At 38.6% G+C, this 23,805-nt stretch overlaps 1 protein-coding gene and 1 long non-coding RNA gene across 4 annotated transcripts in view; one reads left to right on the plus strand and one right to left on the minus strand.

Moving 5' to 3' along the window:
* Sema5a (semaphorin 5A) overlaps positions 1 to 23,805 on the plus strand; it is a 441,538-nt gene that overhangs the window by 388,870 nt on the left and 28,863 nt on the right. The gene's annotated exons all lie outside the window — the stretch shown is intronic.
* Positions 1,014 to 16,446, minus strand: LOC116083131. Its single transcript, XR_004115600.1, has 2 exons — positions 16,326 to 16,446; positions 1,014 to 1,207 (listed from the first exon to the last, which is right to left on the minus strand). It is a non-coding gene; the product is annotated as an uncharacterized LOC116083131 (long non-coding RNA).

The following is a 23,805-nucleotide window of genomic DNA, read 5'->3' on the forward strand; positions in this document are numbered from 1 at the left end:
TGTCACAAATAGACCAGAAAAGAACCCAGGCAACTGATGTTTATACACTTGAAAAGGGTTGGACATTGCTTGGTGGCTGACTTTTAGTGGGTTCAACCATATAGTTTATGTCTTAAATACCCTACAGTTGTCTGCATGATGAAGATTCATCCTCTAGCCCATGGTGCTACTGGATGTCATAGGACCTTTAAGAGGTGAGGCTTATGTGAGAAAGTTAGGCTATTGGGGTTTGTGCCCTTGAAGAAGATACTGGAGACCCCTCTTTCATTCTCTACTCCATTTATCTGTGATATAAAGTTTGCTCCTGTTTCCTCTGCTGTGACATCCTGCCTCACCTCAAGTTCCAGAGTGACAAGCTAACCAAGATCTGAAATTTCTAAAGTTATGAGTTAACATAATCCCTTTCTTTGATTCAGTTGATTATTCCAGGAAGTAACCGAAAGTGTGCACAATTGTTGTCCTTTGTATAAAGTTAGGTGCTTCCTCATCTTGAACAGTGGTTTCCTGGGGAACCTTGGTTCTGCCTTGGATGGAAGGAGAAATCCTACAAGGACTTGCATAGGAAGTGTTCTATACTCTTGTTTATTTGGGTTACCTTTATAAGATAGAACTGTAGACTGTAAGTACCGGCCTCCAGCAACCAGTTTACATTATATATTCCTGGTTACTTGATAATGGCAAAGCTTTGAGGTTAGACCAACCTCTAAATCTTTAATTGCTATCCCAGAAATTCACTCACATGAATTCTTTGGCCTATGTTGTTCTCAGTTGCTGTCTTTGTCAGTATCTGGAAACCTTTCTTTAATGAGCTCATTGACCTTTCTGTTTAGCTATATCAAATTTTATCTATGATTTATAACAGTACTATTTCATAAGCCTAAAAAAGCAAGTTTCCTAAACAAAGTTTGATAATGACAATCAGCTAGTTAATTCTAATTATATTCAAACAAAATTTATAGATAAAACAATGTTCTATTACTATTTGTCATCATAACTGCTACTGATGGGGTTTGCTCGAAGAAATTACAAGGGAATTTATTATTTCAGAGACTCAGAGATGCCCAGTGTAGGAAAGAATCCCTGTCTTGACGGTCTGGAAACTTGGCACCCAAAAAGAAAGATGACTTGGGTTGGTGGCGTGTCCAGGCTGAATGTCAGATACTTTCTCTGACAGGGCCATGTGTTTCTCATCTGCATCGTCTGAAATCTTAAAAGCAATTAAAATGAGTAAAGAATTCAAGTTCCCCAATTAGATCCCAACATGCAGAATCCAACGTTAATCCCTTGTGTCTGATCAATACCAAATTTGATGAGGTGTGTAATATTAAAAGCTGGAGTAACATCAATCACACGTGACTCCAGAGTGCAGTGTCCACATAACTTGGGTTCTGGTCAGGAACCACCAGATACTGACTTCAGCCCTCTTCCACAAAGCTACTGAATACATCATCCTGGTTATGCACTACATAATTCCAAGGAGGTACTGTATATCACATGGACATTTGCAGAATCCTGAAGATGAAGAGTATACCATTGGTACCACTCCAGTCCTGTTCTGAATGCTTGAAATCTTAATGACTTCTTCAAAGCCTCAGAAATGCCTTGGCCCCGTGCTTCATATTGGATCCTACTATGTATGAATTTAGTGAGAGGATCAAGCCTCACATCTTGGTTTAAGCTCTATGTAAAGTAGAACTGGAGACTAGACAAGGCCTTTGAGCAGAGAGATTGTTTGAGGGATAAATTTATAGGAATGAGGAAGAAAGAGGGGAGAGAAGGAAGGAAAAACTCCTTTTTGTGCCTGTGATTAATTCACTGGGATGGACAACATGGATCTGATTTCCTTTTGAAACTGAAAAGCCAGAAGGTGCCTTTTAAAAGCTCCCGATCTTCATGGGTCCCTTGGATGAAGGATGCTACCAGACTGTGTCTCACAGTACCTGGAGAATATAGAAGAAGTCCCAACATAAAGAGCTATCTGTACCCTAGTGAGTAAGAGTGGATGTAAAATACCTATCGCCTTTCCAAAGCAGTAAAGTTAACTTGCCTCATATGACTTCATGAAAAGAAAGTCTGAGCATGCCGGGACAAACCCAATGAGAACAGAGTTTCTGAAGCCACTATCCAATGGTTAGAATTTAATGCTGCTGAGGCTCCTGTGCCTTGCAAAATCCCAGAGACCCATGGGAAATTTCCATCCTTCAAATACACGTGAGTACTTACTATTAGGCTTTATCATCTCATTTCTTACCAAACATTTTTATGCATTATAGTGATTCTCCATTCTTTGGCACTGTTTCTTTCCTTGGCTATATGCAAAGCAAACGCTGCTTGGAATTTCCAGACCAGATCACTTTGATCCTTAAAAAGAGACCCAGGAAGGAGAGAGCCCTTTATTCCAGAAGTTAACATCAGGAAGTGGAACGGCAGCTGGTGCCCACTCACTGGCATCCTGAAGGGATCAGGAACAAAGACAGAAGACAGAACAGCAGGCTGTAAAGGACCTCACTTCCTAGAAGCCAGCCTTGCTATGCACAGGATAAAGTTTGATGCATGAGATCAAAGGTGTTCCATGGCTTCAGCTAGTTTCAATCCAATTCATTTTAGTTGCCTTCACTTTATGGGAGCTGCCTTTCTAACGACATTAATAACTGATAAGAAAAAGCATGTGCTTCCTCAGCAATTACTGTAACTGAATGAGCTGGTACAAGGATTTTCACATGACGTGTGATGAGGAAGACTAAACAGATGATCTTGACCTTCATGATGAAGGTCAGATGATGAACTATCTCATTGTGCTGTTTCTAAGGGGCATTTACTTAGATTTGCAAGTATTCTTCTCAAGAGAAATGATCGATAACCCTAGCAGAAACTGAAAATTATGTCTTTATAAGCATGGGAATATGACGCTTACTTTCTTTTGTTATGAAATAGCTCTGTGAAAAGCTTGAAAATATGAAAGATTGTCAGAATAAAGCCGCCACATGTTGTTAGAAGAGGCTTGTGCATTTTGTAAAAGTTAATGTCAGTACACAAAATTGAGTAGTGGGGCGGATGGCCACAGAAGTGTACATTTTCTCAAATCTAGCATTCGAAAGTTTGGCAATCAAGTTTAAGAATGATGCATAATACAGATGGAGAGAAAAGGAAAAATGATGGATTACAGGAATTAATCCATCACAACTCTGCCTCTAGGACATATAAATAATCGTCTACAATCTTTGGAAATTGCTGTTGGTACTGAGATCTGGAATATTTCACAAAAATGTTTTATTTATAGAGTTAGAAAGCTCTGTTGCACAGATTTCTTTCTGTAAAGAAAAAATACTTTTTTTCTGTCTACACTGATTCAAATACTGTGGTGGCAAAACTAATTAAAAAGAATTTTCATGAAGGAAATGTTTTCCAATATATAAGTGATATAAATCATATACACACTCCAAACTGCATACATTCATGTGTGTGAGCACGTGCACAAACGCACACACACACACATACAATTCCCTTTTACCAATCAATTTTGTGACAAAGATTCTTTAATATTTAATGTTAAAATACCTAACATTCAGTTGAAGAAGCCTGGCAACAGTACTTGCTCATGTTTGCACAACATTTTAGGGTTTGTGAATATATAATGCCTGCAGAATGAGTAGATCTTTGAAAGCCGCAAGAGAATCCTTACCATTTTAATATAATCTTTATTAATTCTTTTTATTAATTCATGTATGCATGGAATGTATTTTGATCATAACCATCCATAATTCTTCCTATAACTCCTTCTACGAGCAATACCTCCCATGTGTCACACATACACACCTACACACATCACTGAGTGAAGTTTGTGTTGCTCATATCTGAATGAGTATGGACCCATTCATCAGAACATGATTGGCCTACCCTACCAAGGACCACACCTTTAAAGAAAACTGAAAACTGAGTATGTCTCTGTCACAACATCCATCAACTGTCAATACCTCTTCAATAAGGAGTGGGATTTCATGAATATTTTACATGAGTAGGTAAAGTGGTTTTGCTCTCTATGAAGAAATTATTTTAAGTACATTCCAACCATTTTCTTTTTCAGTCATGTTCTCGATCTTCGAATTAATCTCTGCTGACAATGTCGTGACAATTGTTGGTGATCTGGGTAGAGCATCCACTGCACATTTTAGTTCATTTAAAGTCTCATGTCCAAGTTGGGGGCTTATTTTCTCATCTTATCTTTTTCTATTCTTACTGGGCAATTGTTAATTAAATTAAGAAAGTAAATTTGTAGTGCTTCTTTTATGGATTTCTAACAAGATATTCTTATAACCCAAGTAGATCTTGGTGCCTTACTTGTGGACAGTCCAATAGAACAGTTCTTCCTGTTCTACTACACAATTTGTAATATAGAGGATGCATCTTGCATTCCTTTTCAATGGGCCATGTCTTTAAATATTTCAGTCCATCCTGCAGCTACTCACACTGGAGCCATGGTGCTAGCCTGCATTTTCAAGTCTTATAGAAGCTTGGACTGGGTGGTACTATCTAAGGGATGAATACTGACTCTGCTCAATCAATGTACAGAAAAATGTGAAGACAAGGAAAGCTGGGACTCATAGGTTCCAAGCTTTAGGGACCAACATATTGCCTCATGGACACATTCCTACAACCGAGCATAAACAAAGCAGATGTCCCTCTGATTAGAGCATTGCCATCCCCTGGGCCACCATGCTGTTTATATTGCAGTCTGCGTCTCTCTGGGAAAGGCCTGTGTGTCTCACAATCCTAGATACTTGCCTAAACTTTATACTCCTATCCCTACATTCTGAGTACCATGACTCTTCTTCATGTTATATAATTTACACAGTAAATGCTCTCAGCTCAGAAATGATTTTAAAACCAGAGGGAGTGGCAGGGAAATATCACACATGATTCTCAGCCAAAGTGGCCTAGGAGACAGTAGCATCATGACAGAGTTCATGTGACATTGCTGGGGTTGAATACTAGCTTCAATTGGTAAAGAAGAGGGCATACTGAAAAATAGCTCCCACAGATGCAGATGTACCCAGAGAATCTTAAAATAAGTTTGATAGCACTGTAGATGGATCTTGGTTTGGCTCCTGGCAGACCACTCTTCTGTTGTTGTAGATGTAAGTTAAATGTTTAATTACATCTACAATGCAATTTAATATGTATTTTTCTTAAGGTTTTAATCTTTGTTTTCATTTCATTTCAATGCCTCTTGCGCTATTATTTAACATGTATAATTTAAGTTGTTAAAAGTAATTCACATACATAATAATTTTCAAAGCAACTTATAATTAACTAAAGAAGGAAGCAACAGATGTTGGAGCATGAAAAATGCTTTAAAACATTGAATATTTTCCACAGATGCCATAGTTTCTGCTTTCTTAATGCTTCACTTTAATAATCCTAAGGCATTCTAACAACCCAAGCTTGATTCCAAACACTTGTAATGTGAACACACACGAACGTATCTAGCAACAGCTGCTCTCTTTAGCTTGTTTCATTAATATTTTGTAGTTGTAATACCCTATTAATCTTTAAAATCAATTAAACATTGTCAGTTAAAAATCCAAACGATGAGTCATTCTACTTTGGGGCCCAGTGGTTCCATCGGGTGTGAATGTTGTAGTAGTTAACAACATGATACCTGGCATTCTGAGCTCAGGTATCTCCTTATTTCACGTCATACACAATATTTCTAAATCTTCCTGGCATATTTCATGATCTTCTGCTTCAAAAGAAACAGCTGCAACGAAGACCTTTGGAGATGGAGTTGGCTCACGCCATGTCACATTCTTGCATCGTTTTATAAGCCAAGTCATGTGGGACGGGAGCATCCATACACTTGGCATCTTGCTTCTATTATGAGGCGAGACAAGTTCTATGTCTATCCTGGGATATACTGATCCAAGGTACTACTCAATCCGAGACTATTAGAGAACAATCCATGAAGGAAGGAACTCTGTTGTCATCTTTCAAGAGAAAGAAATGGCTGTAGCTTAAGGAGAGAAATTCTGGAATCTTCCCAAAAGTTTATTATACCTCCGAAACCAGAAGCACATGCACCAAAGCTTTCAAAATTAACAGAGTATGGGACAAAAGTAGCAGGAACAGCAAATCCAGACATCAGGCAGGACCTGCTCACATTTGCCAGGTAATTTCAGTAGAAGGCTTACTTCATGTCTTTCTTTCTCTAATCTGCTTGCAACTGCTAACAGCTTTTGGTGATAAGTCCTTGACATCTGAAACTGAAGAAGAGGAAAAGAACTCTGTCTCCTACATGTACCTTCTTTGAAAATTAAATTATCTCCTCCTCAGAGTGACCTCCTCTGGTGCTGTTTACTTCTAAAAAGTTCAACTTGTGGAAGAAAAAGAAGTTCTCAGTGATGGATTTAAGTCTGTGAGGTGCTCCGTGATGAGCATAATTTAAGTTGTTAAATTATGTTCAATTCACTTTCCTTGTATTTTGTCACTAGGGAATGCCTTACACCTGTACTTTGAAAACATCAGTGCTGTGTGAGTGAAGCAGGTGAATAAAGGAAGTTTGCGAATGTCAAGACGCCTGCTTTCCAGCTTGGGAAAAAAGTCAGACGGTTTGGAAATAGTGATGTCACAGAGGCAGAGGAACAATTAGGAGAGACAATAAGAGCTGAGAGGGGTGTTATCATCTGTGGGTGGGACACGGAGCTGATGAGCATGTGCAGGATCTGTCCACATTGAGATCTAGACCAGTAATATGTCCTATACCATTCCAAGATACATGCAGTGCTCTGCACTCAACCTTGGAGAGTAAGTCACAACAATAATGGAGGTCCTGAGCAGGCCTTTCACCTGCCCACTCTGAGGTGGCTCTCTTACAGTTACACTAATGGAGCATCTGACCTTTTCTACTCCGTGTTTCTACAGTATAAATCCTTCCATGTATTGAACAGATACAAGCTATATCATACTTCAAGTTATTTTCTTTTAATATGAAAAAAATCATATTGGATTTAAAAGAACCTACTGAATGCTATATGTGTATGTATGTGTGTTTGTATATGTATGTATATGTATGTATGTGTGTGTGTATATGTGTGTTTGTGTATATTTGTGTATGTATGTATATGTGGCATGTACATCTATATGCATATACATCTTAGTCATATTACTTTTCCTCAGTGTACAGATATGTACTTTCTATACTTGTGTAGACATATACTTTCAGTGTGTACACAAGCCATGTAGACAAAAGGCACTTGATCCCTGTCATTCTTTCAACTTCCCTTACAAATTCTATCTCTGTTTCTTCCAAAGTTACTTTTAAAGTTAGAGAACAAACTGAAGATAAACGCCCCTTGAAAACATGCCATATACTATGGAACTTAGTCCCATTCCAAAGAAGACCATCCCAGAATGCTGATACTAGCTTTTTTGTTTTATAACATTTGGTCTCTATAATAGATGGCTCTTGGCAGTGACTTTCCAAGACTGTATAAGCTTCTAGAGACAAGAAGTAAACAGATGTTAGAAACGTAGAGTGTCACATGAAAACCTGCTTAGCCCTTCATATTGCCTAACACCTTCCTTCACTGTGGTCCATACACAGCTACCCAACCAGCATCACATGGTCCTCTCAAAAAGCAAGTCCTAGAACATCTGTATTTGAGATACAGCTCTGAGTATGGGCAGCTCAACTATGATCTGAAGGTGCATCTACTGAGGGGATAACAGGGACCCAGTGAAAGAGGCACAACTAAGATCACAGAACAATGCAGGTCACCACACTCAAGTAAGGATGGATGGACCAAGTTAGTGCCTTCATGTTTGTGATGAATGAAATGGAATTCCCTGGACAAGCAGGGCATCTTTGCTGCATTTACATGACAGCTGAGAGTTTTTAGGACCAGTGTTCTCTGGGACCTTTTATGGAATATGTTGCTCAGACATTTGCTATCTCTTGAGATGCTGGCATTACGAGCCAACTGGCTGCATCACAGGAGACCTTGACAGTAATCTTCCTCTGCACTGAAGATCCTATAGGTCCAGTCCATATCTAGTGAGGAACAGGCCCTGGGTTACAGAAAAGGAATTTGCAAATCTTACTGGAAAACAACCACACAAAAATAAATGAATAGAAATTAAACAAAAACAACAACAAAACAAACTGAAACAAACAAACACCATGTCTCCTAGCTGTAATTTAACAAATGAGTACTTAACATAGAAATACAAACACAACACCATTGGCATTGTTTTGGAGTTCTGTATTCCACACTATCTAATGCCATTAAGCAGATGCAATTCACTAGGAGACCCTTAGCTGGCTTTTCCAGTCCTCACAGCTGTCCTGCTCTACAGGGGGGCTTGTCTGTCACCCTTAGCACTTAGCTCTCATCATGGCCAGTGGAATTTCTGTGAAAGAATGCCTATTTCAAGTCCATAAAACTGTAAAGTTATAAAATTCTGGCAATTGCTACTTTTTTTTTCACATTTTGGGGGTTTGGTTGTTGTTGTTTTGGTTGGTTGGTTGGTTGGTTGCCTGATTTTATTGTGTTTTGGGCTTTGTTTTGTTTTTATGCCAAAAATTTAAAGGACGGAAATTTTAACTTGAGCAAATGTTGCTGCTGCCTGCTGTTGAAGGACAGGGCTCTGAGTAAGTGGGTCTGTAAGGATGACTGAACTTACTGCAGCTTTTCTTTTGCTTGCTTTTGATTGGAAAAAATCTGAGTTAACCTCAGGCATAAGTACATTGGGCAAGGAGAGAGCTAGGAGCAGGACTTTCTACATGAATATCTACAACAGGACTAGTAAATAACAGAGCTATCCATTGGGCTCTATGTATGACAGGCATTTTCTTGTCACAGCTCTAAATCATAACCATGTGCCTTTGACCATTTCAAGATCAGTTCACCGAAATGGAGAGGATAAGAGAGGGCAGAACTATCTTGTGATCTTGTGCTCTTTAACACCAGAGTCTTAGTGGTTCCCAGGTGCAGGCACCCTGCCTCTTTGGCTCACTCACACCCTTAGAATTTCCCAGTGCCCAGCATGAAGTAATTGCACAGTGAATGATTTGTTAGGCGTCATGTGAGAAGGTTAGCATCATTCCAACTGAGGTAGAAGTGCCCCTTGTTTGGGACCAGCAATGCAAATCCATGGTCTTTCCACAGGACCCAAGAAGCCATTATCTTTGTAAGGAGGCATGCTAACAGGAGTTGTTGCACCATTTTAATGTAAAGCTGTCTCATTTATACTGTTGGGAAGCTTTTTCTTGGGTACCTTTAGACTATAGTTAGTTAATGCATTAGATGCTAACAAGTTAGTTAACAAAGCTAGCTGGAGGAGCCCAAGCAGAGAGAATTTTGTTTGAAAGCAAACTAACAAGTGTGGGTTTGACCTAGGATGGAATGTTGATGGGGATTAAATAGTTATTGTTGTCCTGGACATTAGAAGTAGATGTGACCAGGAACACACCTAATCTTCAGGGTAGTATCTATTTAAAACACATCTCTTGTGCCAAGTGTCCCAACACCATAGGCCTAGGTCTTGGCCACAGTTAAAATGTTCTACAAAAAAGGATGGTGTCCTTTCTCTGAGTACAGATATCCATACACAAATCTCATGGCCTTCTTAGCTCCTGCCCTCTTTCATGTCTCCATAAAGAATCTTCTTTTATGCAGTATACAAACCATAGATATCATGCACAAAATAAATTTACCAGGCTTTACACATACACACACACACACATACACAAAAGCACACATAGGCACACATATTATTTATATATATTTATATATACATATATATAAAATGAACATATATATGTATATATACATATAGAACACACACATATAAAATGAACATATATATGCATGTATATAAAATATGTTCACATTTCACTTATATTCATGTATTCATATTCTCAATATATTTGTGGGTGACCAAATGAATGTTGTTGTAAAGGCTATATCTTCTAGTAATAACATTGAGAAAAATGCTGTAGTAATTTCAATAAACCTAGAGGAAACATTTGATAAAATTCAACATTCCTTCATAAGAGGTTACTGTTGAGGTTTGGTCTATTATGCATTGTAATGCAAAATTCTATACCTGAAGGTCTAGGCCTGTTGGGCACTTCTCATGTTTATAAGCTTTTGTTGTGTAAACTTTGTTCCTTGATTTAAAACTATTGATTAAATAAAAGTGGCTACATCCAATTACCGGACAATTAGAGATAGATGAGTTTGGAAGGACCTGGTTGGAGGAGGAGAGACAAGGGGGAGAAGGAGAAGAATAAAGAGGAGAGAGGAAGCTACTATGAGGGGAGATGAATGATGAGCACATGACCAGGAGAAACAGCAAGTATCTGAGGAACACCACGGGGAGGTAGCCAGGCAGCAGTTAGAAGAATAGGCTAGGGGTTATCTATTGTCAAGCTAGATAAAATAACCATAGGCTGTGTTTCATTTATTGTAAACTAACTGAGGACAAGCTTAAATTGGTTGCAGTACAGGTTACCAAGAAGCTCAGTAAAGAGTGGAAACCACTTCTCCTAGGTCATGAAGGATGCCTAAGAAAGGTTTACAGCAATAAAAGCTTTTCAATTAAAGCAGCGAAAGAGATGACGTTCCCTGCTAGGACTGGCAGTGTTCACTGCTAATGCTGGAAACCACAGAAAACTCTGTTCATGAAGGCAAAGTAAAAGGAATGTGAAGGTTGCCAATGGCCTATCCAAGAGATTCCTGCTAGCTCTCTTGCCTGTATGTCAAAGACTGGAGATTATTGAGTAATAGCTGTTCATTAGATGGCATGGCCATTCTTCTATACTGAAACCTCTGCTGAAAGAGGACCATGCTGAGCCTCAAGAGGTCACAGTTTGTAGGGCAGTTCTAAATAGATGAACTTCTCGACTCTTCCCACTTGACCCGCAGAAGCTTCATCTTTGTTTCCTTTGACTGTTTGACGAGTTAGTACTTCCCAAGCTGATGGATACCATTGTGAAGTTTCCATAAGTCACCCATGGAACTGTGGTATGTCTTCTGGAGTCTGGACCCCATTAGTGTCATGTTTGACTGAGGAAGGGAGGGCTCCGAGTACCCATGCTTGCCAAGTTTGTACTGATAAATAGCAAGCATGCAGGGCTTGGCTAGAAATGGAGGAATGAAAAACAGATTGTCACTATCTGAATCTCAGAATCTACTAAGGAAATGCCTGTGCAGACAGCTCTGTGAGCATTCTTTCCAATGGTCTAGAAGCAATAATAGCATGCAGAAATAATCTTTGCAAATAAGTGTAAATGAGGGGTAGATTACAGAGAAGACAGTGACATCAGCAGAGCTGCAGGGGTTTGGAGCTCCAATGAGCATATGGGTCAGGAAGATAGGAAAGACTGATGTATATAGCAGACATTTTGAAATATCTGGAAACTTAAGCAGATTAGGCTATACCTTACTGGTACTGTGAAGCTACAAAAATGTAAAAATAGTGACATGAATATCTTTTGTGTACTAGAACCTACCCATGTATTATATCCCCTTTGTCTGTGCATATGTTTGTATGTGTGTGTGTGCGTGTGTGTGTGTGTGTGTGTACACATTGAGACTTCCCACTGTGAGTATTCCCATGGATGCTTATGTATTTCATACTTGAACAAGCCTAACATGTCCCTCTGCTAACATGTTTTAAAGGTGTAGTTGTACATAGATTAGAACATTTTGTGTTTCAATCAAATCATGAAACACATTCGAAAATTTTAAAACAACAAAAGAATTTACTGGCATACAACTAAGCATGTACATCTCTAGTCACACTCATCAAGAAAGTTTTCTTAAATTTTTTATATATGGATATTTGTAAGAAAATGAAGTAATTTAGAAACACTGTATTCATATTTTGGAAGAGCATATATTTTTACACCACCATCCCATGGAAATTTTGTCTTATTCAACAGCATTGAAATAAAAACATTGAACATAATTGCTTAACTTTTGCAGTATTTTTCGAGAAGAGAAAATAAATTTAAAAGTTATTCAAAATCAGAATTCTAAGTATTTCAACTGAAGTATTTTCCATAGATCTGAAAGAAGATCTTGAAGGAAAATGCACTTCACCTTTATTAAAAGAATGTTTTAAGATAGATTTCTACCCATTTTCCAAGTATAGAAAACCTTAAATGAATGACCTCCATTAGACTTTATGCTTCAATACATGAAAATAATTGTAGGCTATGTTTATGTGCATATGCATGTGTGTATGTGAAAAGGGAGAAGTTTTATACAGCTCAAAATTAGCAAAATACAGCAAACACTATGATAGATATTTGTGACTAAAATATAGATTTGGAAGGAATTTAATTATTTAATCACCACTTTATATTTTAAGAGCGTAGAGTAGAAAGATTCCCAAATCATATTTAAAGAGATAAAATCCATTGTGCCGAATAGCCAGAAACATTAATTTGGACAATTATCTTATAGGAAATGTCTAGATCAATAAGCTGATGTATATCATTGCCATATGCAAAGTGTTTTAAAGTCTGGAAATGCTGTGTATAAATTCAAGTGAAGCATCTTAAGCATCCCAAATAGGTTCATCCTCTGTGGAAAAGCAGCCACATCCCACATGGAAGATGGCAGCTGGCAGCTGGTTCAGTGAAGGAAGCAGGTGATTGACAGCGATTTTGCTGACTCTTTCAGTAGGGCAAAGGCTAAGATGCCCTTACATCTGGCTGTCTGGCTTTCTCTTGAATCTTGCTCATGGGCTTAAGCATAGATTTCCTAGTGTGGTGGTTTGAATGAAATGTATTCCCCATAGGCTCACACATTTGAACCTTTGTTCCAGTTGGTGGTGCTATTTGAGGAGGTCAGAGAACCTGTAAGAGACAAAACCTTGCTGGAGAAAGCATTCCTGAGATCTAGCTTTAAGGTTTTATAGTCTTGCCTCTGTGTCTCTCTGCTTCCTGTGGAGGAAGGGTTGATCTTTCTGTTCCCTCAGTGGGCCCATCAGACTCACTTTCTTGTGGCCATGCCTCCCTGCTGTGTTGGACTGACCCTTCTCTGAACCTTAAATTTACATAAGCCTGTTTAACCTCTAAGTGGCTTTTGTTAATGTATTTTGTCACAGCAGCAGAGAAGTAACTAATACACTAAAGTGCCACACAGGTGGGGGATAGAGAGACTATGAGTATGATGTCACAGAATTTGGCAGAAATGCTGACCAACTAATTAAAATAAATGAAAGTAAAATTAAAACAGAAGAGTATGCTACAGCAAATACAGATAAAAATCTAATGCATCAATATTATCATCAGTACAGTGTTCCTTCTGTAACTGTAGGGGATTGGTTCAAAGACACACACACACACACACAGAGACACACACAGGCACGCACCTTGCATACTAAAATCCAAGGATACCTGCATCTCTGAATTGAAATGGCATAATGTTTACATATAACTTGTACATATCATCCTGGATACTTTAAAATCTCTAGGTTGATTATAATACCTAATCTAATGTAAATGCTCAGGAAACACTTGCACTTTTTTGTTTGATGGTCAATGGAAGAACAAAATATAATACATGTTATATTACAGGTATCATTTTATAATCTATTCAATTTGCAGTATGGAACCTGTATTTATGAAAGAATAGCTGAAATGAATAAGCCCAACCCCAATGTAGCCACAAAGACGTAAGGTGGAGAGAGAGAATTAGAAATATATCCATAAAAATGCACAAATTTTTCTATTATGATGTTGTCACTTCCTATAAACAGACTACTGGTACCATGAAGAAATATCCCTTGCATGAAGATCACAAGTTGCTGTCGTCTCACAAAGAAAAGCCATGAGCATTATGAAAGGGAGAGAGAGCCCCACCAAGGATAGTAGTCTTGGAATTACCCCTGATTCTCTGTAATGAGTGAAGACCAGGCCCTTCAGTGTTTTCATTTAGATTCTGCATGGACATTCCTCAGACCCCAACTTTTATAAAAATCAGATCCCTAATGTTTTTAATATTTATGGGATGAAATTTATACTTATTTTTAACTATTTTGGCAGCTTACTAGTTTAATTAGAGAAACCTATTTTCTGATATGAAGACTTAAGTTTCTCAAAGTGTCAAAGACTCTTTGAGGTTTTTCCATTTGTTTTTATTAGCATCAATCACAGCAAACAAGGTTCTGTAACCAGAACTGACTGCTCAGAACAAATCGAATGTTGAATGCATCCCATCTCTACTGTTGGGATTGACAAAGACTGTATCACCTTAGCATGAAAACAAGTTTGCCTGCTGGATAGAGAATGCCAGGAAAAGTCCTGCATGAGACTTGCTAGAGTTTCTGTTACTACAATATCGAAAGTTTCTTCCATCTGGATTCCTAATGCACGCATGAGCAGCTCACCACATTCTCAAGCATATCCCTGGAACATTATATATTTATTTTCATTTTTAATATTTAAGAACACTTGAGTATGGAGCTCAGCACTCTTCACATAGTATACATGCCCCAAAGGTCTGGAAGGAGACATCTATTATGGGTTGATGATGGAAAAGCATGAACTTTTATTTTCTTAAACGTTGTTAAAGAAAGTATCACTTAGGCAATATTACTTGAACTTGTAGTTTGAAGATATAAAAGCTTAAGGTTATATATTTAGATTATTATCTGTAACTCCTAGCAGGAATTATTGCCCAGGCAATAGGATTCTACTTAATCAATGTCATAATAAAAAGAAAGTCATTTGAATAGTCTTATTTAAAAAGAACATAATTTCCCATAGTAAAATTTCCAAAAGGACAAAAAAAAGAAAAAGGTAATTCCATGGGATTTTTAATGGAGAAATATGTCAATTATAAAAGTATGTTTTTAGTTCCCCAAATACATTTAATCTAGCATAGAGCACACACACACACAAAAAGGTTTAAATATTTCCCAACAATGAAATGAAATGCAACAAGGACTTGACCTTAGCCGTGCACACTCAAGGTACATCATTCATGATGTGAAGCTTTTAGATTAAATATACTTACTGCTGTCTCTTAGGGCATGAAATCTTTATCTAAATTATGAGTCTGTAAGAAGACAGCTTTATGTAAACTCAGATGAGAATCAATTTAAAAGACAATCAATTTCTACCACATGATCCCATTGCAGATAAACTGATATGATTCTCATAGGAATGTGGGTACAAGTTAAATTTAAACTTGCTTTCCCTGCTAGATAAACACATTCTAGTATATGTAGCCCTTTCAGGACAGTTATCTGTTATTGTAACAACTTGGTTTCTTAGATAGTTGTTTCTCTAGTCACCATGTCTGGAGAATGCCCAAGAGTTCTATATTCTGTATGATGTGTCTGCTTCTGGACCATTGTACAGAACAAAGGTATCATATGTGTTAGGCAGTGTACTATTTGGAATAAACTCATTATTGTGTTTGACAAGTATTAATCACAAAGATATTATTCTTTTATGATGTTATTACTCCCGTTTTACAGAGGATGTAGGTGAGGCACGAGGATACGGTAATAGGAGAGTAGAGTGATGGATGGAGCTGCTAGGCTCTCCTGCTTGTCAAACATAAACTTAGGGATGAACACAAAGTATTAAAGACTGACCAGCCTTGCATCTTTGGCAGACTTGAATAAACTGACTCAGAAGCGAAAACCCATTGGTAGGAAAGACTATAGCGTGCTGCTTCCCTAAATGTCTAGCACTCACTGGGAAGTCATGGAGGAGGGGAGGATTCTTTTAATGGCTTTCCTCATCAGAATATAGAGTCAGTAGGCTAGGAATTTGATAGGGAAATGGTTTCATTTTCAATATTTGAAATTCTAGATTTATTTGGCAGAAAATGCTAATTTCTCTCTTTCTTGGGTCTATAGGATTGTAATCCTGATTTTTGTTTGAGCCAACTGTGGAATCAGCCCAACAATAGAATCAATGGTCCCTTTGTAGAACCTGTTTATTGTGAAGTAGCATTATTTCTGGTGGCTTTTAGATGAGTTGCTGTAATCCTGGTCCTAATTTGACACCAATGGACATCTCTGAGAAAAAATTGGCTCCCATACCAACTCTATTATTTCTTACTTTAAGAATCCCCACATATCTTACTTTAAGTCAGTGTTTCTTGGTCTTGCTTGACAATGGATGTTTTTGTGTGTAGAAGGAAAGCTTGGAAGCAGAGGAAGAGGAACAGTTGAGACAGGAGACTGGATAGGAGAATAGGGGATTAAGAATATAATAAGACTATAGTATGAAATATCCATAATGTGTCTTACTATTAACAAATACAAATAAAGTAAGAAAAATAAATGTTTTTAAATACCTCTGTGGCATTGATTAGATTTGTATAGAGACCCACTTTAGGAACAGCTTTCAAATGGATGCTTGGTTCTTCTAAGAACAAAAAGATCTCCCTCTGGTAGAAGACCATAGATATTGTGACCTAGTCAATAATCCACTACCCATCATCATTACAGATCTCACCAGCATTCTAGAGAAGGAGAGGAATTCTGAAGATGTCTTAGAAGGTTCTCTCACACTGAGTGGCTACTCTGTGAATGCTCTCTTAGTTTCAGAGCTGTGGCTCCATAGTCAAGTTGTCAAGGAAACTGTACCAGATGAGCTGGTACATAGAGCAGCTGTTTTATATGGTTTTGCTCAGCCCATTACATGCAAATATACAGTCTTTCAAAACTAAGGAAGCCAAAATGTCTATAAGTATGTGGAAGTACTCACAGCCAACATAATTTTCTGGTAAGAAACCACATAGGTGGTATTTTGGTCTTTGTGTTTGTTTATTTCCTCAAAATAATCTGCAGTGACAGCTCCCAAGTATTCCTATAAAAACAAGATCTGAGATCGTTCTTTCAACTTATCTCATTAACAAACCTTCTACCATATCATGCAAAACTCCTCAGAACTCCTCATAAGAATGTTTAAAGCCTGTTTAGGCTCTCAGTGGGCATAGCATACTAAACATTTTTCCTGGGAGAACATAAGAGTCCAGAGAAAGTAAACAGGCTTAAGTTCTCCTGTTTACTTCCCTCAAGGGTGTGTGTTCACTTTAACCCAAAGGGAATTTCTCATCTCATTGCAAGATTTTTGCCAGATGTGTGCATCTTTGCCTTTCACATCTGGAGATAAAGAATTTACAGCCATTTTAGTGAGAGAATAAAGTGGATAGATGGATCTTCTCATTTGAGAGGCAAGTTTGCAGAGGCAGAAGTACGTACAAATCAAAGCCTTGGCCACAAAGAAGGACTCCAGCAGCACCATGGATTTTCTTATTCTCTTGATCCATCTACAACAGTATTACTAAAAAGAGTGTCTAAAGCAGTGTGTGAAAAAGAAAACCAGCTTACTGTATATTATGTGCATGCATATATATTCTACTGCACATAGATAAATGCTCCCATATATGCATGGTCCACAGCTTTTCTATGAAAGAAAACACAGGAGTTCTTGTTTGTTATTATGTACTGGGAATCCATACTTGCTACTTGGAGAAAGTGAGTGCATGTTTTCAGACATTCTGAGGTGCTGGAATTGCTCACTGCTCCCTAGAGACACCATGATTTTCATTACTCCCAGGTTTTACTATGTGTCTTGGTTAGGGTTTTATTGCTGTGAGAAGACACCATAACCACAGCAACCCTTAGTAAGGAAAACATTTAGTTGGGTCTGGATTTCAGTTCAGAGGGTTAGTCCATTATCATCATGGTGGGAAGCGTGGTGGCATGCAGGTAGACATGGTGCTGGAGAAGGAACTGAGGATTCTACATCTGGATCCCCAGGCAGCAGGAAGAGAGGGACACTGGGCTTGGCTTAAGCTTCTGAGACATTAAAGCCCACCTCTCAGTGATACACTTCCTCCAACAAAGTCACACCTACTCCAACAAGGCCACACCTTCTAATAGTGCCATTCCCTGTGGTCAAGCATCCAAACACATGGTGTCCATTCCTATTCAAATCACCACACCACAGAAGCCCTTGAGGTGTTGGGATCAATTCACCCCTCTCTTGAAAAGCTATGATATCCATTGCCCCCACAGCTTGCCAAGGAAGTTCACAGGCCTGGGAAACTACTTTGCATGTATGTAAGGAACATATCAATGGCCTAGGAAGGCTAGTCAGGGAGGGGCTGTATGAAGTTTTACAACTTTCCTGAAAATGCTTATTATACCTAAGGGTTTTCTGGTGGAATCCTTAAAGCCTTTTAACTGTAAAATTATTTCATCTGTATCCTCTTTTTAAAATTTTTACCCCTGTAAGCCTTTTTCTTGCATTAGTGCTCTGTCTAAGACTCCAACCACTATACTGCATAAGAGATGAGAGTGGGCATTCTTTTCTCTTTCCTGGTTTGAAAACAAGTATCTCAGACTTCCCCTGGAACATTAGTATAATGTTGATAACGAGTTTTTATGTGGAAATAAAGTGGACTTGAGGCTGGGGAAAGGTACCAATGGGAGTATACTGAAGTTGGAGGAGAAATTACTAAGTAACACTTTATTTGAAAAATTCCACTGTTATTTCTAACACTTCATGTGCTAATTTTAAATTGCAAAGCCTATGATGTATCATAAAGTATACTGTTACCTAGGAGACTCTACTGAAATACCCATTGCTGTGAGGGACAGGGTAATCATGAGCGGATTCCCATGTAAAATCACTCACCTTTGCCACAACATAATTTTCATATTGTTTCTCTTCCACTGTACTTCTCTAGCCTATAGAAGTGTAGCAAGAATCCAGGAACAGCTTTTAGACTCCTTACAACATCACTGTCTGTTACTAGTGGGAGCTGGGTATAGTGTTAGTGTTGATTGCTGGTGTGAGACAGGTGAGGATGACCTAAGAGAACTACAGGAGAAAAACAAATGGCCTTTCTAAAAAGATGAACCAATATTGGCAGGGAATTGTGCTGGCTCTTACAAGCAGGTGGTGGTGGTGGGCAAGCTTTGGATCCTCAGGCTTTCACATTCTGAACCTCATTTAAAAGCGTGTGCTTTGGTATTCGGAACAGCTGTCAAAACCTCATGCAGAAGTCAGTGTGCAGAAGCTTCTAGGTGCTAGGAGACCATCATGCCTGAGCACTCAGCTGGCAGCGACATTGCTTAGAAACAAGTTATGTGATCTTAAAAGATGACGAACATGCTTACTTACACATACACATGGGTGCTGTGTTATGAAGTTGGTGTGCTGAGTGGCTATGTGGTGGAAAACAGCACCACTTGTATAAGGACAGGTATTGTCATTGTAACATACACACACACATCAAAGGTATTTGTCCAAATGACAGTGGAAAGGATGGCGTAGGCTTTGACTTGTGAAGGAGATAGAGATTGGATATAGTCAGAAAGGAGAGATGTGCACAGAAATGACAAACAAACAAACAAAACCTGGAGATTCAAACAGCTCCTTCTCCGAGCCTTCAAGTGAATGAAAAAGAGCATTTGCCTACAATGACTTAATAGGTCTATTCAGTTCCAAATATCCAAATACTAAAGACATGAGAAATACTGTGATATCAACATGTGTTCACACTTGCTATGTATGCACACAGAATGTACACATATAACACATATGCACATTTATATTTGATTTAGAAATGTCATGATTAGAACTTTCAAGTCCAGGTCTTTGAAGAGGCACACTTGAATTTTCATCTGGTTTTGGTGTCCTATTACAGCTGTTCCCATAAAGTCATCCAGGGTTCCCCCTCTCCCTTGCAGTACTCTGCAGGTACCGTAAATAGCAGCATATCACTGTCATCGTTCCTCATAGCCTCAGCTCACTACTTAGTATGTTTGGTATTGCTCCTGGCATATGAGCCATATGGAACAAGGTTATAATAAGTCTGTCAATATTGTTGACTGGAGTTTCTGTCACCTGATTTGTTTCTGCATCAGTTGCAACTGACTGACTTTTCATAGTAGTTTGTGGGTTTTTAACTCATTGTAAACCATAAGTTTAGAATGGATGCTAGATATTATAAGTTTGACCTACTTCTTTGCTGTTGTTATTAGGAAAATATACCAGGGCGCTGGTTTACAACTAAGTAATGTAAATCCTGTTTGGTGATTTGGGTTCTTCCTTTTACAACTGTGAGTGGGTCTGTCCCATGGTTTCACTCGGGTCTGTGGGTCTCTTCAGACCAGAGGTCAGACAGGACCTGCAAAATGAAATGGGTTGGAGAACAAAGAGATGTGAGGCCAAGTTGAGTCTCAGTTAAGGCCTGTTTACTTGGGGATATTTTGAGCTTATATAGGCCGGTAAGAACTGAAACCTCCAGAAATAAAATATTTGGATAATATAAACATTGAGAAGTCAGGAAAGAGTCAAGAGGGAGTCACAAGCAAAGGTCACCAACGGGTCAGAAGTCTGCAGATGTCTTCAGGCAGTAGGCATTGTCACAGGCGTAGTTAATATCCCAGGTGAGCTTCTCCGGCAACTTCTTTTAGAGATAAGCCGATAGTCTACAAAAGGTCTTTCAGCTTAATTTCTTAGATGACTGCCTTGGGCAAAAGCCGTCAAAGGCCTGAGGCTAAGCTGGGCATGGGAGGCAACACAACTGTTCACTAGAGCAGGGCAACATTTAGTCTCTGGTAAGTTGTCTTCCTCACTGAAGAAGAGAGATTCTTCCTGGTACCTGAACAATGACCTGAGGATTCAATGCTTGCCTACCACCACCACCTGCTTGTAAGAGCCAGCACAATTCCCCGCCAATATTGGTTTATATTTTTAGAAAGGCCATTTGTTTTTCTCCTTGTGTTTCTCTTAGGTCATCTTTACCTCTATGAACTCTCTTAAAATATATGTGCTTATTTTCATTCACAGGAATACTTGTAAAGGGAGCTGTTTGTATCTCTAGATTTTTATTTGTTTGTTTGTTATTTTTGTGAATATCTCTCCTCTCTGACTATATCCAATCTATATCTCCTCCACTTCTTTCCAGGTTTGAACCTAAGATGGCTTTCCATTCCTTTGGCTTCTCTCAGGGAACTTCTTTAGGACTGCTGCCATCCTCCTGAGGTTCCCTCCATTTTCACCACCATGCAGTAATTACTCTCTTGTTGCCTGGTGGCTAGCCTCTCAAAAATGGTTGTTCCATGTTACTTTGGGCTATTTTGACAAAAGACTTCATTTCTGTTGCTCTGTCTTGGTAGTGAGAAGGCTACTTTGTGACCACATTAGTCTGAATCAATGACCTTCCCTTGCCTACCTTCATAGGTATTACTAAATTAATTCTCAAAGCTTCCCTTTGATCTTGTCTTTGTGGTTTCAGCTCTACTTGCCTGCAGAAGCACCCATGCTTGGGCACTTCACTAACACAATTGAATTGCTTTCTGGCTTCTTTTATGGAGGCTAGCTTTCTGTTTCTGCATGCCAAGCTTAGTTACTGAATGAGAACTTGATAAATGCACACAGAAACCACAGACATTCCGTATGGGTGTAAATTGGTTTGTGTATTCAGATATTGATGAAAAGACTTTAAAGATTCTTCTCCCACTTTGTACTGAGCATATGGCAGGAAAATTCTTCTTGGATCAGCTCCATCTCTCTACTTTATTTTTAATCTATAAAATGTTTTAGCTTTTTCCAAGAAAAAATAAACAGCAAAACAGGAGGCTCTACATAACCATCTGAATTTGCCAACCAAATTTATGTGAATTCCTCTTGAATAGGCTTATCTGAACCATGATCAACACAGTTTACCCATTTAACAGGCAAATCATGTAACTGTGCCTCCCACTGGTGATATAAGATAAAATGTGAAAGTTTTTTTATCCCTGCAAACTTGCAGTGTATAGTGGAGGCAGAATTTAGACCGACAATTAAGCATTAGTGAAGTGCTTGCCTTGTTTCTCCAACATGAGCTGAAGTGATGAATAATGTTCATCTTCCCCTGAAGGAGAAGAAACGTGGTTAAGATTGGGGTAGGGAATGAACCCAACAGGCTACACTTACAGCACTCTGTAAGTGGAGAAAAGCAAAGGTGGGGCAGCTGAGGGTCTCACAGATTTCTGGATTAAAAATTTAAATGGATGGTTTTATCTTTGCTGGCTGAGATATGGAAAGAATGAGAACTTTCTTGAAATTGCCTTACTAGCCATTCTTATCTATTAATTTCTACCAGAATACTAAGACTCATGTGTGGCAGATAATTAAGTCCTTAGAATTGTCTTTTAAATCAATATTTCTTTATTGTTTAATTGGGTGCTAGTCCTTCAAATTTGGATAGTCTTTGCGGCAGTAAACCAGTAAACTATAGCTTATAGATCCAGCTAAACCATCTGAGGGATCACAGGTGAACTGAATCACTACATAATTTGCGAAATTAAGATTAAGCAGATTGGCCTCACCATTTCCTAACCTTTCATAATTAGATACAAATATAGGCAGAGTCAAGCATCGGAGGCTGGTAAGGCAAGTCCTGAGCTGCAGGTTAAACTCTAGGAGATAACAAACATGGACATTGATGCAGTTATTGGAGACTTAGAGACAATGAGCCCCACTTGATGTTTGGATACAGTGGGCCACAGTCACTGCTAGGAATGTGTGACATTCTGTACTTCTGACAGATGCCAACCCAGACATGGCAGCCTGCTTTCAGATGCAAGTACCACCCATGCAAGTACTGTTCATCCTCGGGTGTGAAAAAGCTAGGGGCTGTTGGGAGTAGCCTCATACAAGTAATGACCCAACTATCCTACAGGCAATGTTAAAGTCCCTGGTGCTGAAAAACTACACAATTCACAAATCAATCCACTCAACTTCATTTTAAGTCTACATTATCAAAGAATTCCTGAACATAACACTTGCCCAGCCAAGTTGTCAAGGGGTATCAGATGATAGTGTTGTATGATTCTTTCAATTCAGCACTTCTCACAAACATGCACAGAAGGGTCAAGAAGGAGGCTTACTCCTCTTCTGTCTGATAGCCTCTATGCCAAATACAAGAGGGAGCAGGCACATGCTGTATCCACCTGCTTGCCCAGGTGGATTTATAGCATTCACTGACAGTTTTTCCATTTAACAGGCAGCATCCAAAATTTTACAGTCCTTAGAGAAAAATGAAGTCATTCATCTTTCCATTTTTGTTGGAGTGTGGATGGTGTGAATTGGTAGGAATGGCTAAGAGTATTAAGTCGGAGGAACCGTTGTAGTAGTTTTATGTGTTCTGTGTCAAGTTCCACTTGTTACAAATGTGACTTCTGAGTAATTCTCATTGTGAAGAAGGAAGAAAACTGTGTGAAGTCTACTTAAAATAGTTAGAACGAGCAAGATAAGAGCACGTTAATCTTCCAGCTTAAGCTACTGTCACAGACACCAGGGATGATCATTTCTTCTGCTGCTAGAAACTCCCCAGTTTTGTATTAGGGAGATTGCTTTTTTTTTCATGTCCTAATCCCAGAAAATAGAAAAAAATAAGAACCAGATTTTATTGTTTTCAGTGAAAAAAATTAAATGAATCTAGACTGACAGAGATGGACCTGTGCAGAGAAGTTACCATAGCAACTAGCCTAGACATTGAGCTTAGAGGGACCTGCTTCCTAGGTGCCTAATGGTTGGCATTTAGAAACTGTGTTTCAGGAATTTCCAGACTGATCAGAACAACTGGCTCACTGTACCCAAACTATTTATGGAAACAACACAGAAATTAATAAATTAGGAACTCCCCTAAAATGTCAGGGGAAATAAAGAAATAAAAATATAAGAGATAAAAGGTGAGATATTAAAAGTTGAAGCTAAGAGATCATATCTAGATGAGTGAAATTCCAGTAAGAACAGAGGACAGTGAT

The sequence above is a fragment of the Mastomys coucha genome, unplaced genomic scaffold (genome assembly GCF_008632895.1).
Source record: "Mastomys coucha isolate ucsf_1 unplaced genomic scaffold, UCSF_Mcou_1 pScaffold8, whole genome shotgun sequence".
Classification (NCBI taxonomy): Eukaryota; Metazoa; Chordata; class Mammalia; order Rodentia; family Muridae; genus Mastomys; species Mastomys coucha.